General features: G+C 52.0%; 1 long non-coding RNA gene across 1 annotated transcript; it reads right to left on the reverse strand.

The window, feature by feature from the left end:
• Positions 1-548: 548 nt before the first annotated feature.
• Positions 549-14,410, reverse strand: LOC128853596 (uncharacterized). Its single transcript, XR_008452214.1, has 4 exons — positions 14,151-14,410; positions 4,590-4,865; positions 3,455-3,527; positions 549-1,931 (listed from the first exon to the last, which is right to left on the reverse strand). It is a non-coding gene; the product is annotated as an uncharacterized LOC128853596 (long non-coding RNA).
• Positions 14,411-16,762: the final 2,352 nt, after the last annotated feature.

Here is a 16,762-nt window from a genome sequence, read left to right on the forward strand (position 1 = left end):
CAACAGCTTTTCCCACTGCAAAATATATGTGTCATTGCAGGGAACTGGGCTGCTCACACCCCCTGACTGAGGGCTGAGGGCTCTGCAGTCTCAGGAAAATGTTTCCCCTTCCCACTTTTTCCTGTTTCATGTATTCTTTGGTGTAAAACTATGCTGAGTGGCTGCATAGCTTACTACATGGGCAGGGAACACAGAGAAGGAGGACCTGAGGTGCCACCACAATAACAGAGACAGACAATGATGGTTTGGCTGTTTAAATATTATCTGCCACCATTTAGATGACAGACCTTTTCTAAACAACTTCTGAGACCATTTCTGCAGCAGCAAATTAATGCTTGCAGGCACCCCTAGACTGGAGAACAGCCTTGATACTACAGAAGTGGTGACTTGTTTAATGGATTCAAATAAATATGAAAGCCCAGAAGCTCAGGTAGCAGCATCGAAGCCCTGTATTGAAAAGTGCAGAGACCTGACAGCAACATGAAATATAGGTCTCACAAACCAGAACAACAGTGCTTTGATAGAGGAGATAATCAAGCCCTCGAGGAAATTACAGACTACAAAGCTTAGATTCAAAATAAATGTGAAATGAATTGGTAGATTTGGGACCAGTTCCTTATGGAAAAGTTTTTGCGTCAGAAAAATCACTTGATGAAACTGGCCTTTTAATTAGCAATTTTGGCAGGAAGCCAAGAGGACCAAAGGGGTGCTGGAGCCTCATCCCTCACCTTGCCATCTCACCTCCTGCCAGGAAGGCTGGGATGCAGAGAGGGGTGGCTGCGCACAGGCTGTTTTGTATAAGGGGCAGGAAAACCTGGGGATGGGGTCTGGATGTTCCCCTCATGGCTCTCCACCAGTGTGCACTTTCCCAGGCTGATCCTACACCCCTGAAACACCACACTCAGGCAAGTAAATGCCAAATACAAGTTGTCTGTTGCCTTTGCTCTACTCTCTTTCAGTCTGCTTTTTCACTAAGCCTATTCCTGGTGTTTTAACTTGTGCCCTTGAATGAACCCAAGTGATCCCACATCCCTTGGCATAGACAGCTCCTTGGACTATTCCTGCCCTATGAATTGTTGGCCGGCTCCTCTGTCAGCTTCCCAGCTGCACCTCCTCCCTGCAGGACAGGTTTCAGCACTCACCTGTACACTGGCCCCTCATCCCGCCCCACTGGGGGACCAGACTGGAGACACCTGGGAGGATCCAACCCAGGGCATCAGGCTTTTAGGTATAAGGTCCTGAATGCAACCTCCCTGCTGTGATGCCCAGGTAGGGAGGCTGGATCCTACTCACAGGAGCACACCGTGTCACTGTCACTGTGCTCACCCAGCACTCCTTCACCAGTTAAAAGGATGCAAATTAAAAATAAAGACTGAGCTGGTTTTCCTTCTCCTTCCTCTTTCTTTCCTTGCCTCATATCCCATTGTGATGCTGTGCACTGCAGTTTAATTGTGAACTTACGTCTCCTTTACTCAAAGAGTTAATGCAAATGATTTTTGCTCCAAGGTGGAGTGTGGAAGTCTCACGCTGTGCTGAGCCTGAGAGCAAAACGGAGGACCCAGGAGGGACTCGAGCTCCCGCTTTCCTAGGGAACGATGGGTGAATGGGGCTCCTAAGCTCTTCCAAGCACCTGAGCCTCAAGCTTCAATTTTCAGCTGCAGCTTCAGCTCCCTCTCCGCCCTGCGAAGCCTGTTCAGCAGCAGTGGGAGGTTACAAACAGAGCAAAGCAGCTCAGCTGCTGCATCCCACCTCTGGGCACGCAGCCTGGATCCTCCCCGCACAGGCACCTCACGGCTTCCCTGGTGTCTCCGGGCGGTGATGGCCCCGTGTCTTTCCTGGTCTGTAGCTCCCTCCTCAGCCCTTTGCCGGGCATGTCCTCGCTGGAGCTGAGGATGCAGGCAGCACCACAAACATCTGCACTGAGATTAACCCTGCAAAGTCAGGCACAATAATTTATATGTCCTTATCCAAAATTCATGATCTGGGAAGGCTGCCAGGACAGCTCTGCCAGGATAGAGGTGTCAGTGGGAGTCTCTGCTCACTCCAGGAGCAGTGGGCACAGAGGTCACCACCACTTACCTGGCCATGGGGTACTGTTACCGTCTGCTCTGTCCTCTCGTGGAATGGTGGGGATAAGGAATTACACCCTCATGCTCTTTGGGTTGGGGACCCAGGGATTAAGATCAGGGGGAAGGTCAGTGGTCTCATTTAGTCCAGCCAAGAGGAGGCTAAAGGCTGAATTGATGGTGGCCAAAACCTACCCAGAGGGCAGGCACAAAGGCAGCAGAGCCAAACTCCCCTTGATGGGGCATGTCATCAGGGGCAATGGCTCTATAGTGTGTTTTGGGATGCTTAGATCACCATCTAGATTATTTCAGTTTCCCAGGAGGTGGCGTACCCCTAAAAGAGAGCACAGCATGCGGGCAGGGTTCCTCCACCAACAGTCACCATGCCAGCAGGCAAAGGTCAGGAGCATCCCAGGGCTCCCACCCCACTACCTCTTCTGGGACCCTGTTGCTCTGGGATAGATGAGCTCAAACCAGCCCGGCACGGCTATGTCTCAACACTTAACTGGGGAGGGGAATGCTAGCTACCTGTGACAGAACACCCAGCACTTTAACCCTGCCTGTTCCCCGTGCAGGAGTCACGGCTTCACCATTCAAGGAAGCAGTGAGGACAGTGAGGACCTGAGGCTCCCAGAGCCCCTCCAGAGCAGGGCCCCTGCACATCCCTCCCACCTCTCCAGGCTGGGGAAGGTCAGAAAGCCAACAGGAGCCAGAGCCTGCAGGAGATATGGCCCAGCCTGGGTGGAGTGGTCCTTTGCAAGCCCTTTGCACAGCCCCTTCCTCAGGAACGCTCTCTGCTTCTTCCCAAGGTGGGTCTAAGCTGGTGAAGGTGGGGTGGGCTCTCTGATTTCAGTGAGAAAGGTCCAACAGCAAATGGCTTAATAAAACAGTTGTTTTAATAAGGCAGAATTAAAAAAGAAACATCAAGAGTGAGTAAATCTTATGCCCTTTCAGATGTGGGGCACCCTGCATTCGTGCAGCATCGGGTGGACTCAGCATGGATTTTCCCATGGTGCTGTATATATCCCATCCCTGGAAAGAAGTTTCTGCTTTTTGGTCCTTCGAGCTATTCTATATCCTTCTTTTTATTCCATCTTATTAAAGCAGATATTTTATTAAGCTGTTTGTTGTTGGGCCATTCTTACTGAGCTGCAGAAACAACCCTCTCCCCCACCTCACCTTGCAGAACAGCATCGCCCTCAAATGTGGTGGATCCCCTTCTCTTTCCAGCCCCCAGCACTGGTCTCAGCAGAACAAGGCCTGCGCTGCTGTGATGGCTGCAGACTATCCCACAGCTCCCTGGCAAAGGTGGTTTGCAAGTGCTTCTGGTTTGCAAGCCTTTTTCCTCTCAAACACAAACCAGGTGTCCACACACCACAGGCTCTTACCTGCTCTACCCAAACCTTGCAGGATCAGAGCAGTGCATCTTCCAACCTGTACCACATGGTATTTGCAGGGCAGCTGTAAAACAATTAATATCATTATTGAGAGGATGTTCAAGTTTGCTGCACTCTATCTCAATCACAAAAGGGCTAGTTCCCAAAATATTCCAGTAGCCAATATCCTCAATTGTAATCCATAGAAACAAAGCAGCCCCTTGATCTAGACATGCCGTGAGTCCCTCATTATCCCTGGGGAGGGAGAATAACCATCATAGAATGGTCGAAGGCTGGAAGAGAACTTTAAAGCCTATGTAGGTTCAACCCTCCTGCCATGGGCAGAGACACTTCCCACTGGATCAGGGGATCCAAGCCCCATCCAACCTGGCCTTGAACACCTCCAGGGATGGGGCAGCCACCACTGCTCTGGGCAACCTGGGCCAGGGCCTCCCCACCCTCACAACAAAACATTTCTCCCTAAGGTCTCATCCCGATCTCTCCTCTTTCAGTTGAAAACCGTTCCCCCTCGTCCTCTCCCTGCACTCCCTGATCCAGACCCCCTCCCCAGCTTTCCTGGAGCCCCTTTCAGTACTGGAAGCTGCTCTAAATTCTCCCTGGAGCCTTCACTTCTCTACTTCTACTTCTACAAGGGTTTTTTTGCTGTGCTGGATGCATTTCTCCTTGGCTCCAGGTGATTCCTGCTCCCCCCCCCCCCCCCCCCCCCCCGCAGGATTTGGGGAAGCCGTGGATTTGCTGTAGTTTTCTCCTCCTCCTGGCCTGATTCAGTCAACTGTTCTCCTTGTCCCATCCATTGCAGGGCTTGCACAGCCCCTGGTGGGACTCACTAATCTAAAAGCATAGAACCTGCAGATGCCTTTGGAGCCCCTGTCTGATCCAAACACAGCTGAGGTGCAGGAGGAGCTGCCAGGGCAGACAGTGGCTGTCACTCCACCAGGACTGGGGCACAGAAGTTTCCCTTTACTGAGGCAGCCCAGCAAACACCATCCTCTCCTACTCTGAGACCCTCCGAGACAAACAAGGAATCACCTCATAAAAGTGAAGCAATTTCACCACTGACACATGCCAGTGGTTCCTGCAAACTCTTTTGCAGTGTGAGAAACCAGAGAATCAAAAGACCGGTTACCTTTACAGGGCTTTTTCTATGGCATCTTGCAGGGAAAAGCCAAGAGATCTTGCCTTCACAGTAAGGGTCTGGCTTATGGTCCAAGAAGATTGAAATTAAATGCTCCTTCAGCAAAATCCCAAGACACTGAGGCGACAAGTTATGGGACAAGATCTTTGAGCTGTTAGTTTCTAGCCACACCACAGAGAGAAGGCACCCCAGGTTTTCAAAGCCCAGCCAGGTCTCAGCAAGAAAGGAAGCAATCCCAGTGATGCTCCAGACAACATCCCAAAGCAACTGTAAAAGAAATGAAGGTAATTGTTAAATACTTAAGAAATAAAAGGAAGTGCTTTAAAAAAAAAGTGAAGTGACTGTCATTTCCCTGTTCCAATGCAACATTTCTTAGTGTTGCCCATGGGAAGTCACTTGCAGATGAGGGACGGAGGACTTCACCCTGTGCCTCCCTCTTCCTTGTCACAGCACCTGTCAGATGCATGGGACATCTGCAGTTAGCACATGAGCTGGGCCTCTTCATCTCCTTACGGCTGGTACATATCAAGCCCACCACCTTGTGAATGACGAGCAACTGCCCTTAGACAACCCTCTTGCAACAGTCCCTTTTCTTCTTGGTGAAGCTTCAAGGGAGAAGGCAGGTTGGCTCTTCTCTTCCCCTGGGTCCAGAAGCTGATGGAACTTTAAAAGGTGGTATTGCATCTACCTCCCACCAGTGATGTCCCCTTCTCATGTCCTGCAGGACTGCAGAGCTGAATGCTGGCCCATACCTCCATCTATCAGCACAGGTATTCCTGCTCCTTGAAGGACAGCTGTGGCTTCTGCCCGAGAAAGACATCGGTTCAAAGAGCACCTTTATTGCCTTGGCACACACAGGACTGAGGTCCAGTGCGTGCCTCCTCCCAGGTGTGGGGCAGGCCAGCTGGCTGGGCCATGGAAGGACCAGGAAACAGGCAAGTGTTTCTGTGCCTGAAGGATGGCTTCAGACTCTCATCCTGCAGTTCCTTACTCCACCAAATCATATTTCCGGATCATCTCTGCATGTCCTCCGTAAGGGCTTTGTTTGCCACCATGGTCAGTTGCTGTGAACAGCTGACAATAAGATGCCTTCGCTGCTCTCATACAGATGATTGCAAAATGAGTTGTTTAGAACTTACAAGCTATAAATTTTTCTGGACCAAGGCTCCTAGTTTCTCCAAGCTGCCTGCCAGGCAGAGGGGCATCTGTGTAAAAACATTGGTTTACAGTAAACTAAGTGTTTGTGTCTCAAGGAATCCAATGAAATTCCTCTCCTGATGACCTCCAAACAGCATCAGCATGAGCTCCACCAGCATCAGGTGGAGCAGCAGGTGCCCTGCTTGAATCTGGTCACCAACTGGAGGGTCCAGCCCTGCGGAGAGAGCTCAAGCTCATGAGACTTGTCACCCATCCCAGAAAGAGCAAGACACCAGGCTAGTGTGAAAACTCAGACCCAGCTTCAGGAGCTGTGCAAGTCTTCTTGGAAGGCATCTTCATGCAAGAAACACAGAAACTATTGGGCACTGAGGTTGAGAGGTGCCAAGAGACACGCAACTGCTTCAGTTCTTGCCCAGAGATTTCTCTCTTTCTCCTCTACTGTCACAACTAAGAAGGAGGAGCTAGCAGCCCACAGCACCAGCATGGCATTGCTCTGTGTTCCTCCCTGCATGGCTCCAGGATAGGCACCTCTGGCACCCACAGACTTCCCTCTGCTCCATGGCACAGCCTGGGCACAGGGCCCTGTGCATGGGTGAGCACCACCCGAGGAAGCCTCTGGCAACGCAAGCAGGGAGAGAAACAGCAGCCCCGGCACATGCAAGGGGGCAATTCACTGTTAGGGCTCAGAGCCTGATGCACACCCCAAACTGGGGTCATCTGAGTAGACAGCAGGTGCTTCTCTCTGGGAAAGTAGCACCAGGAAAATGAGGGAGATGGTAACTCCTCCTGATGTTTTGGGACAATGTGCGTGGGAGACAGGAGGAGACCCTGCACCCCAGGTCAAGGGAGACAGAGCTCCCTCCTGCCAGCACCGTTCCTGAGCTTCTCGGCTCCGCTTTGAGCCTGGATCCCCAGCACTGCGCTTGTCCAAAGGCACCCAACAGTCCCCTGTGTCTGTCCTCCTCCAGCCAGAGCTGCCACACACTCCACATCTCCCCTCTATTAATGCCTGAATAGCCACACGGGCTGGCCAAGCACTTCTAGGATGGGCCCTGAGGAGGGCAGAAGGTTCCTGCTAGCCCTCATCTGTTCCTGACCCTCCCTCCAAGAAGGTCTGTGGAAACCTTACAGAGGGGAAAAGGAAAGGACACGAGAGACAGGGACAGCACCAGTCCTTCAGGGGTGGCCAGCTCATCCTGGCCATCTCCACCCAAATACACAGTCTCCCCTGGGAATGGGCTTTTCTGGCATACTGTGGTCTTGCAATGGCAGGGAAAGCTCACAACTGTATCCTTGGGTTCGATACAGGCTGGGGGATGATGTGACTGAAAGCAGCCTAGAAGAGAAGGACTTGAGGTACTGATGGAGGGAAAGCTGGACATGAGTCAATGTTCTCTTGCAGGCCAGAAACCAACCATGTCCTGGGCTGCATCCAAAGCAGTGGGACCAGCAGGTGAGGGAGGAAATTCTGCCCCTCTGCTCCGTCTGGTGAGACCCCACCTGGAGCCCTGCATCCAGTTCTGGAGTCCTCAGCTCAGGAAGGACATGGAGCTGTTGGAGACAGTACAGAGGAAGCCACAGAGATGATCCGTGGGCTGCAGCACCTCCCTTACGAGGCCAGGCTGAGAGAGTTGGGATTGTTCAGTCTGGAGAAGAGAAGGTTCCAGGGAGACCTTGGAGCAGCTTCCAGTACTGAAAGAGGCTCCTGGAAAGCTGGGGACAGGCTTTTTAGCAGGGCCTGTCGTGACTAAGGGAGGGGAGATTTAGACTGGATATAAGGGTGATGAGGCACTGGCCCAGATTGCCCAGGGAGGCAGCAGAGGCCCCATCCCTGGAATATTCAAGGTCAGGTTGGATGCGGCTCTGACAAACCTGATCAAGTTAAAGATATCCCTGCCTATGTCGCGGTGGGGGTGGACTGGATGACCTGTGAAGGTCCCTTGCAACCAAAAGCACTCTGTGATTCGATGGTTCTGTAATCCTAACTGATCTCCTTCCAGGTCAAGACACCCATCTCCCTTGCATTTTTGGTGCTCAAAGAGCAGTGGCTAACCTTCGGGAGAAGCTTTGAAGAGGGCAATTCCCTCCTGGATCTGCAGAGCAGCCCCCATTATCCCCAGAGAGCACAGACCAGTTTCCAGGGCGATTCCCCTCTCAGCCTCAGCACCAGCACAGCCCTGCAAGAAGCTGAAGATGAAGCATTTTAAAATGAGATTGGATAAGAGCCACAGCAGTAGTGCTGCAGCTGGGCCACCTGCGAGCCAAGGAGGGGCCAAGGGCACTGTGAACAGAACAGGCTTTTATAGCCACCTCTCCAAAGCTTTGCAAGAGGTGTTGCAGACAAGCTTTAGGGTCCTCCCTGCTCACCTCTGGCTGGGCACCAACGAGAGCTTCCAGGGCATTATTTTTTTCTGCTTAATTTGCAATCGGTAGGGAGGCGAGTTGGAAGTGTTTAAATTAATGACACGTGCATAGCTTCAGTGCCTCTGCTCTCCTCCAGGTAGTTATTACTTTATTCCTGGTTTTATGTAGAATCTTTTTAAATTACTGCTTTGCATATCAGCTCTGTGTCTGCAGGGCTGCATTCACTCACACACATACGTGTCCCAGGACCCAAAAGGCAGGTCCTGAGCTTCTGAAGTTTAGCCTGGAGAAGAGGAGGCTGAAGGTAGAGACCACATCACTCTCTGCAGCTCCTGGAAAGGCGGTTGTGGTGAAGTGGGTGCTGGTCTCTTCTCCCAAGGAACAAGTGACAGGAAGTGATGCTTCGTGACTGCACAGGAGCATCGGGGTCCACAGCATCACAAGCCTCCCTGCAAAGGCCATGCCAAGGATGCTGTGAGACAGAACGTCAGCCCCAAAGGCTGATTTTTTTCTTTTAAAACTCTGATTTTTAATACATCTTTTCCTTTATGGAGTAGCTAGTGGCTTTGGGATATTCCCTGGGGTTTCCTTGGCTTTCAGAGTACACCCTGCGGTGTCAAACTTGAGTCTCAGCATTGGACCCCTTTTCTTCTCCCATACCAGAAGCTCTTTGGTGAGCTTCAGAAGTCACGGTTCCTCCCAGAGAAGCACAAGGAAGTATCTGAAGCATCGGATGAGCTTGAAGATTTTGTGGTGTGCTCAGCTGGGATCTGTTATGATGCTGAGCTGGGAGCCCAGTTCTTTGTGCCAGACAACATAGAGGGATGAGTTCCTCATTACTTTGGAGGAGACATCATAGGTTTGGGGATGCAGCGTGGGACACTGTGTGAAACAAAAGATGACGCACCATGAGGACTTAAAGATCTCTGTGCTCTCACAAAGAACCTCAAGGAAGCATCAGCATAACCCCACAGTGCATGCTTTCAGCCAGATACCATGGATTAGTTAAGTGGGACTAAAATTCCCTTGTGGAGAGGATGAAATCATTCCTTAGCATATAACACATGGACTGGATTGGATTGTCGGGATGCATTGACACAGCAGCAAATGCCTGGTTCTTGAGATAGGATGCTAACCTGCCTGTTCCCACTCTGAGTGGACATAGCAAGCCCTCAGCTCTCAGGGAGGCTGGCTGCTGCCAGTGTGGCATGGTACTGGCTCCCCATCTTTCATGGAGTTTTGTTTACTTGGCTTAATGATTCCATGATTCTACAATTCTATGATCTGGACAATGCCACCAACATTGAGGCCCCAGATAATGGTCTTCATTGAGGGTTTTTGTCTATATTTGCTGTGTTTATGAGCATGCCTTTGAAAAAGTATGGAGGGAGGGAATTGGGCAGGCAGCTCTGCTTCAGCTTTGGACACTCAAGGGCCCTAAATGCCACTTCTCTATCAGCCTGAGTGCAGCATCACATTGGAACCATGACCTGGAGCTGGGAGCTGGGAGAGACACTTCCTCAGCAGGCAGTAGGAGACCTCAGCTTCACAAGGAAGACTGACTATTGAACTGGAAACATCCCACTGCTCGGGATAAGGTGGTCGGACCCGGGAAGTGCTAGCAAGGAAACTAAAAGTCACTGCAGTGATAGTGCCTGGAGTGTTCATTAGAGAGCCCAGAGAGCCAATGGGACAACTCTGACTAGATTTCAACATTCCCGGTCGATGAGGTCGATGAGCTGCAGTAAGCCATGGGGCACAAAGGTGCCTGTCTCACACGACCCTGGCCACAACAAATCACGGCAGCTCTATCCTGGAGCTGTGGCAGAGCTCCATCCATCCTCCAGTATCAGTTGTCTCAAAGCATCCAACACACTCAGCAATAAAAAGACTGAAGAAATGGCTTTACCAGCACCAGACCATGGTCCGGCCAGGGAGAGGTCTCCACAGGATAGTGACCTGTCATACGCCACTTGTATAGGCAGGAGGCTGAAAGATAAGCTGAACTGCAAGCCATTCTCAAAAAACAAAGCGTGCCACCTTGGCATCCCTACCTGCCCTGGGCCAGTAGCAGAGCAAGGACCTGGTGACACTCACTGCCTACAGGAAACTGCTTCCACACGTGACAATTTAATGCCTTATACTCCCATGGAGACAACACTGCAGACAGAAAAGCAGTAGGAAAGAAACCCCAAACCTCCAGTAGCTTTCAGCTGGATGAGCGAGGCACCACCCAGATATTAAAGTGATGAGAAATGATGGGTGAGATGGTGGGTTTGCACAGTTCTCAGAAGGCTGTCTGAACAGTACAGAAGGTTATTTGTACCCATGATTCTGTGATTCTATGAACACACCAAGGACTTTTCAAAGGACCATAAAAGATCTAGTCCATGATTTGGGAATTGCCAGCATCCTCAAATGCTTTTGAAGGAAAGGGGGTTGAAAGAATTACCAGCCTGCAAGAAGAAGCATCAAAGAGGGCCTGGAGTCCTCACTTCAAACCAGAGGTGTTACAAATGGCTAGAAATCTCCGCCAGCCTGGAGGAGGCATGGATGTTTGTCTGGAACAAGGCACACTCACGTCTAGAAGTCTCTAGAGCAAAGACCTGTCTCCACTTGGCATGGAAAGCACTGCTTTCTCACACCCTCTTCTTCTGTGGGAACCTGCAGTGGCTGGGCAGCTCTTGAACACATCAGTGACCCGACTCGGTGTAATCCAGAGGCTTTGGGAGACTGTAAATGAATGGCAGTATAAATCAGGTATTCTGGCACAGGAGTGAGGTGCATCTCTGTCTGGCAGGCCTGGGAAACCCAGAAGTGCTGCAGGTGATGTCTGCCAGTGCTTCTACATCATGCTTTCCAAAACTGTGCCTTGAGAAATGGATTCATAGCCCACACACCCCAGCATATCCGTAATCCCTGAAAGAAGAGCAAGAACAGAGAGATCATTTGGCGTGTTGCATGACTGTATAAGTCTGGGACCTGGAGTGACGGCTGTAGGAACAGCACCCCAGGACCACCCAGGCAGTCAGCTGCAGCTCTGGAGGCACCAGCAAGGCAGTAGGAGAACAACAGGAACACTAAAAAAACACAGGAATGGTGAAGCACTGGCAGAGGCTGCCCAGGGCAGTGGTGGAGTCTCCATCCCTGGAGATGTTCAAAAACACGAGTATATGTAGCACTTTGGGACATGGTTTAGTAGGCACAGTGAGGTTGAGCTGACGGCTGGACTGGATGAGCTTAGAGGTCTTTTCCAACCTCAATGATTCTATGATTCCATGATTTTAATAAAAAGATGAGCCAACCAATGTGCTGGGAGCCACAGCAAACTGTCCCACCAAGCCAGCTGCGCCTGTCCTCTTAGATGCCCCTGGGGGTGGAGCAACTTCCCAGCCAACGCTGCAAGCATGTGAAGAGTGAAGGAAAGCAGGAGGTCCAACAAGGCATCACACCACTTTGACTAGAGGCAAACAAGCCATCCAGACACTGGGAGGCAGGCTACTGGAATGCAGGGCAAACAGAGCCCCAGTCCCTCTGGGGACAGCTCTGCTGGTGTCAGACCAGGGTCGGGTCACATTTAGAGGCTGCGCAATCTTTGCTGGCTACAGTACATGGTGCTGGGCTCTAGTCCCTACTCCTCTATAGGAGGCATTGAGCAGAGAACCCTGATTTTATAAATCACAGTCACCAAAAAACAGCAAGATTAGAATTTGGTGGCCATTTCTTGACAGTTTTCAACAGAACAGCAACCAGCACTTACCAGACTATGTGCAGAGCTGGAGAACCATGCTTTCCTCTAACTTCATTGGGAATCAAGAACTGGCAAAGACCCCCCCCTCTCTGCAGGTAATGACACCACAGAGCCCTCCGTTGTCAGAAAGAGAAAAAATTGACAAGGGGGAGGCCAGCTTGCTGAGAGAAGGGGAGTGGGAGGACTTGCAGGATGGTCAAAGGAGCAGAGAAAGCTCACTGCATAATTGGAACAAGACATCATGAAAACAATCCCAAATTTAATACCCTGGGATGGGACTTCATGTGGTGTTTAAAAGAATCAGCACTTTATCTTTGCAGACACAAGAAGCAACAACTCATTCTGCCATTGTGCATTCACCGACTCCCTTTCCTCACCCCCCTTTTTTGTGTTTCAGAGCAAGCAAAAGAGATCTCTTCACAGCTCACCGTATGGACAAGGAACACAGTGGATATGGGGATGCCAGTGTGGATGCAGGTGGTCAGGAAGACACCAACCCCGCACCCAGGGACAGCCTGGACCTCGCTGTGCCCCACTCCTGAGTGCCTGGAAGCCGGTGCCCTGGCAGGGGAACTCCTCGGGCTGTGACCCTCCAGTCCCCCCGGGGAACCCTGCCCTGGCGCTCACCCAGCACTGATCAGCAAAGCAACCAGAGGGACATTGTTGGAGGGAAGCGGTTGCAACTGGAGGGCTGTAGTTAACCGTGGCCAAGCTTTTCCATTGTTATTTTACAGTTGCTTTGATGTTCTGAAAGATATTTAGAAACATGACTTTAACTGTCCTGTGCCAAACCAGGCGAGGGTGAAAAAAAATGAGATTTGGCAGCTGTTACTCATTCAGCATGTAGTTTGGATGACGTCCAGTGACTAACACAGGAGTTTTAGCTGATCTGGGAGACTAAAAACCATTCACAAATAATTTGATTTAGGGTCACTGTGATTTCTCTTTATAAATAATTTTCATTGAGAAGTATTTTTTTAATTAGGATCGACAGATCTAATAGCGACTCTATTGTGTGCACAGTTCATCGTTCCCATCTTCATAAATGACTTACATATGTGGTGTGCTAATTTCTTGTTCACTGCACACGATGGGGCTTGTTCACAGGGCAACCAACGCCTCGCAGACAGCACACAAGCCATGCTGAACTTCCATCTCCAAAGGCACACTCATAAGAGGACCCAGATGGAAAGCAAAAGAAGCTTTCAGTGTCCTGTCACAGATTCCAGTTTGGGGGCTGGTCTAAGCCTCTGCACAACTTCAGACATTTCCACGTGGCTGTAGCTGCTTCCTAATTGCTCCGGCTATTAGGCAACGGTAATGGCAGCTTTGCTTTGGGTGCTTTATTGCCCCAAGTCCCATCACGGCTCAGGAAACACTTCGAACCAAAATGTGCTCCCTTTTCCACTGTGGGAGTGCTGAAGGAGGACTGGACCAAGGCTGTGCCCAACAGCAGCTAAGCCTGAGCAGATCCAGGAAGACTGAAGGGAATTCAGACAGCGGATGAGAGAAGAATGGCTCAGTGACTCAAATGCATCTTTCTTGGCAACATCCCCCATGTGTGACAGCCTTTTCTTTGACTCCACAATAACAATTGCACCGCAGCCGCTTTTGTTACTAATCTTATCTTCTTGTTTGAATGGCTCTTAGATTCCCCCCCGCGATTATAAACATTCGTACAAATTCTGGGAGTCAGCAGAGTTGTTTTGTAGCTGAAAAACAGGCTTGGGCTCCAGTCTTTGAGATTCTCACTGTAATGATCAGATATGTACTTAAAAGCACTCTGAATTGGATTTTGAAACAGAAGACCCATTGATCTTAAGCCAGAAATTCCAGCCATGACTCTAAAAACCTTCTGCCCCGTCTTTGAGAGGAACTGAAACTGGTGCAACAGAGGACAACTACAAGTCAAAGAAAGCAGGGTTTATCTTAGGAAAAGAAACTACCAAAAGTTGGCTTATTTAGACTACCACAGCAGGAGCTGCAGGGGGTATAATTGCTACCAAAATACACATGGTAAGGTAGAAAACGTGAGAAAACCCTGTGGAAGCTCAAAGTCGATAGTTGTGGAGCTGTAAAGAAGCCATTCAGTTCTTCAGGCCGCAGATGAAAAGGTTTCTGACTTTCAGAGCAAAGAGGTCTGGGACAGGTTTCAGCAGAATCCACAGAAGCCAGCATGAAGCCCGAAAAACACATGGGAGGTATTGCTACAACTACAAATGCAAGGGTAACCCAGAAGGTCCCAGAAAGATCCCCCTCCAGTCTCTGGCCATCAGTACCTGGATAAGGTACGAAGAGATGCCCTTGGCTCCTGCATTTATCCATTGCCTTTGTCTGTTCTGGTTTGCCCCTCGCCTCACTCAAGCAGCCGTTCCCACGCTTGTCTTGGCCATGTTATCTTGTTTTAGCCCAGGGCCCTGTGGCACAGCCATGGCCAGTTCCCATGGGAAAAAGGATTACCTGTTGGGAAAAAAAAAAAAAAAGAATTTTTGGCTTTGTTCTGTTTACTCGAATAAACAAATGCCTGTGTTCGAGCCAAATTCAGACTCAAAGCCAGAGTATCAGGTAGCAACACAGAATGATGCTGGGCAAGAAGGGTCCCAACCGATGCCACCCAAACCAAAGGAGAAACGCTGGCAGGTCTGTTCCCGGTATCACCAGCATCCACCTGGAGTGCACCCACTCCAAAAGCAATAGCGCTGGCTTGTGCTGGGGAGGAAAAACTACTTCTGCTGCTGGCTGCGCTTGATCAGGATGATCACCAGCAGCAGTTCCCACCCCACCACAGCCGGAGGCACACTGGCCACGGGCTTCCTGGGTGCTGGGCTTTCACCAAACGCATTTCCTCAGCGGCAATAGATGTTCCAGCTCTCCTGTAGGAATCAAGCAGCAGCTTGGTCTTCATAAGGATGCGTGCTAGCGCTAGCGAGAGGTGTCGGGGGTAGGCCCCGCCCCAGCTATAGGCCTCAGTTAAAAGCATTTAATGTCATTTGCCTTCAGCATCAAAGGAGCAAATTGAGAGAGAGAGACCACTAGAGCCCTGTCCCGTGGCCACCGCACGGTGACACCAGCCTGCCCGCACAGTTCCCATGCCGAGGACACACTGGGAGAGATCTTGCATCCAGGAGGGCTGAAAATCAAATGAAGCGTCCACACAGCATCCCTGGCGCTCAGGGCATTTCTGCAAGATGACATCCAGCTGTGGGCAGCCGGCGAGCTGCACCTCGCCACAGCTCCGAAACGTCACTCACGAGTTAAAAGGAAACTACTTTCCTCTCTATTTTTTTTTTTATTATTACCCGTGGAGTCGTTAATAACAAGGGTTTAATCATAACAACAGGGTTGCTGCCATGATGGAACATCTGAAGTCTAGAGAACATATGAGGAGCGGCTGAGGAAAGTGGGATTGTTCAGCCTGGAAGAGGTTGAGGGCTGACCTCATCGGCCTCTACAATTACCCAAAAGGTGGTTGTGGTGAGGTGAGTGCTGGTCTCGTCTCCCAAGTGACAAGTGATAGGATGAGAGGAAATGGCCTCAAGCTGCCCCAAGGAAGGCTTAGACTAGATTTTAGGAAACGTTTCTTTACTGACAGAGTGGTGAAGCCCTGGCAGTGGCTGCCCAGGGCAGTGGTGGAGTCTCCATCCCTGGAAGGGTTCAAGCCATGTGCCCCTTGGGGACAGGGTTTGGTGGGCACAGTGGGGCTGGGCTGACAGCAGGACTAAGTGAGCTTAGGAGGGCTTTTCCAACCTTAACGATTCGATGATTCTAAGACCTACAACAGGCAAATGTCTTGGGAATTTACTCTTCCTCCTCAATGAATGCTCCTTTCTCTGGTGCAGACCACGTCCTGCGGGACACCACAAAACCTGCCTCGCAGCCCCACTGCCCTGTCTCACACATGCGGGTTTTGGGGGACGCTTGAGGCAGCGTTGAACCCCTCCATGCAAGAGAGCGTTCGCTGTCCTGGGAGCAGCCGGCAGGGAAGCAGGCAGGGAAGTGACTTTTAGCCAAAGCCAGCCTGCCCCTTCGCTTCCTGGCCCACACACTGGAGGGGGCGAAAGCATCCTTGGGATGCTGGCTTGGGATTCAGGAACTGTTAACAAGGACAGGGCGCAAAGGAAAACCCATGTGAAAGACGCATTTTAATGCGAAGCAAAGAGGCGCCCTGCGGCGGGGCTGCTCGGTGGGCAGCAGCGGAATCCCCATCCCTGCTTCACTGCCCGGGGACCGGGAACGCAGTGTCGGCGGGGCGGGCAGGGCAGCGGCCAGTGCCCGGGTGGGGGGGGCTGTCGTTGCGCTGTCGCTGCGCGGGGCGCCCTGTCGCTGCGCGGGGCTGGAGGCGGAGTCCGTCGCTGCGCAGCGCAAGGGGGGGTTGTCGTTGCGCGGGGGGGGGGGACCGTTGCTGCTCAAGAGGAGCCGTCATTGCGCGGGGGGCGCTGTCGCTGCGCGGGGGGGACTGTCGCTGCGCGGGGCCGGAGGCTGCCGCTGCGCAGTGCGGGAGGGACTGCCGTTGCGCGGGGAGTGCTGTCGTTGAGCGGTGCGGCGCGCAGCTGTCCTTGCGCGCGGGGGACGCTGCGGTTGCGCGGTGCGGCATGGGGGGGCTGTCGCTGCGCCGAGACTGTCGTTGCGCGGCCGGGCAGCGAGCGCCGTTGCGCGGGAGGGGCCGTCGCCGCGCTGAGGCCGTCGCCGCGCGGCGGGACCGTCGTTGCGCGGAGGCGCCCGTTGCGCGGTGCGGCAGGAGGGGCCGTCCCTGCGCGGAGGGGCCGCGCCCGCGCAGGGACCGTCGCCGCGCCGCAGCGGCTGCCCTTGCGCCGGGGGCCGTCGCCGCGCGGTGCGGCAGGAGGGGCCGCCCCTGCGCGGGGGCGGTCGCTGCGCGCGCCGGGGCGCGGGG

This window comes from Cuculus canorus, chromosome 14 (genome assembly GCF_017976375.1).
Source record: "Cuculus canorus isolate bCucCan1 chromosome 14, bCucCan1.pri, whole genome shotgun sequence".
Lineage (NCBI taxonomy): Eukaryota > Metazoa > Chordata > Aves > Cuculiformes > Cuculidae > Cuculus > Cuculus canorus.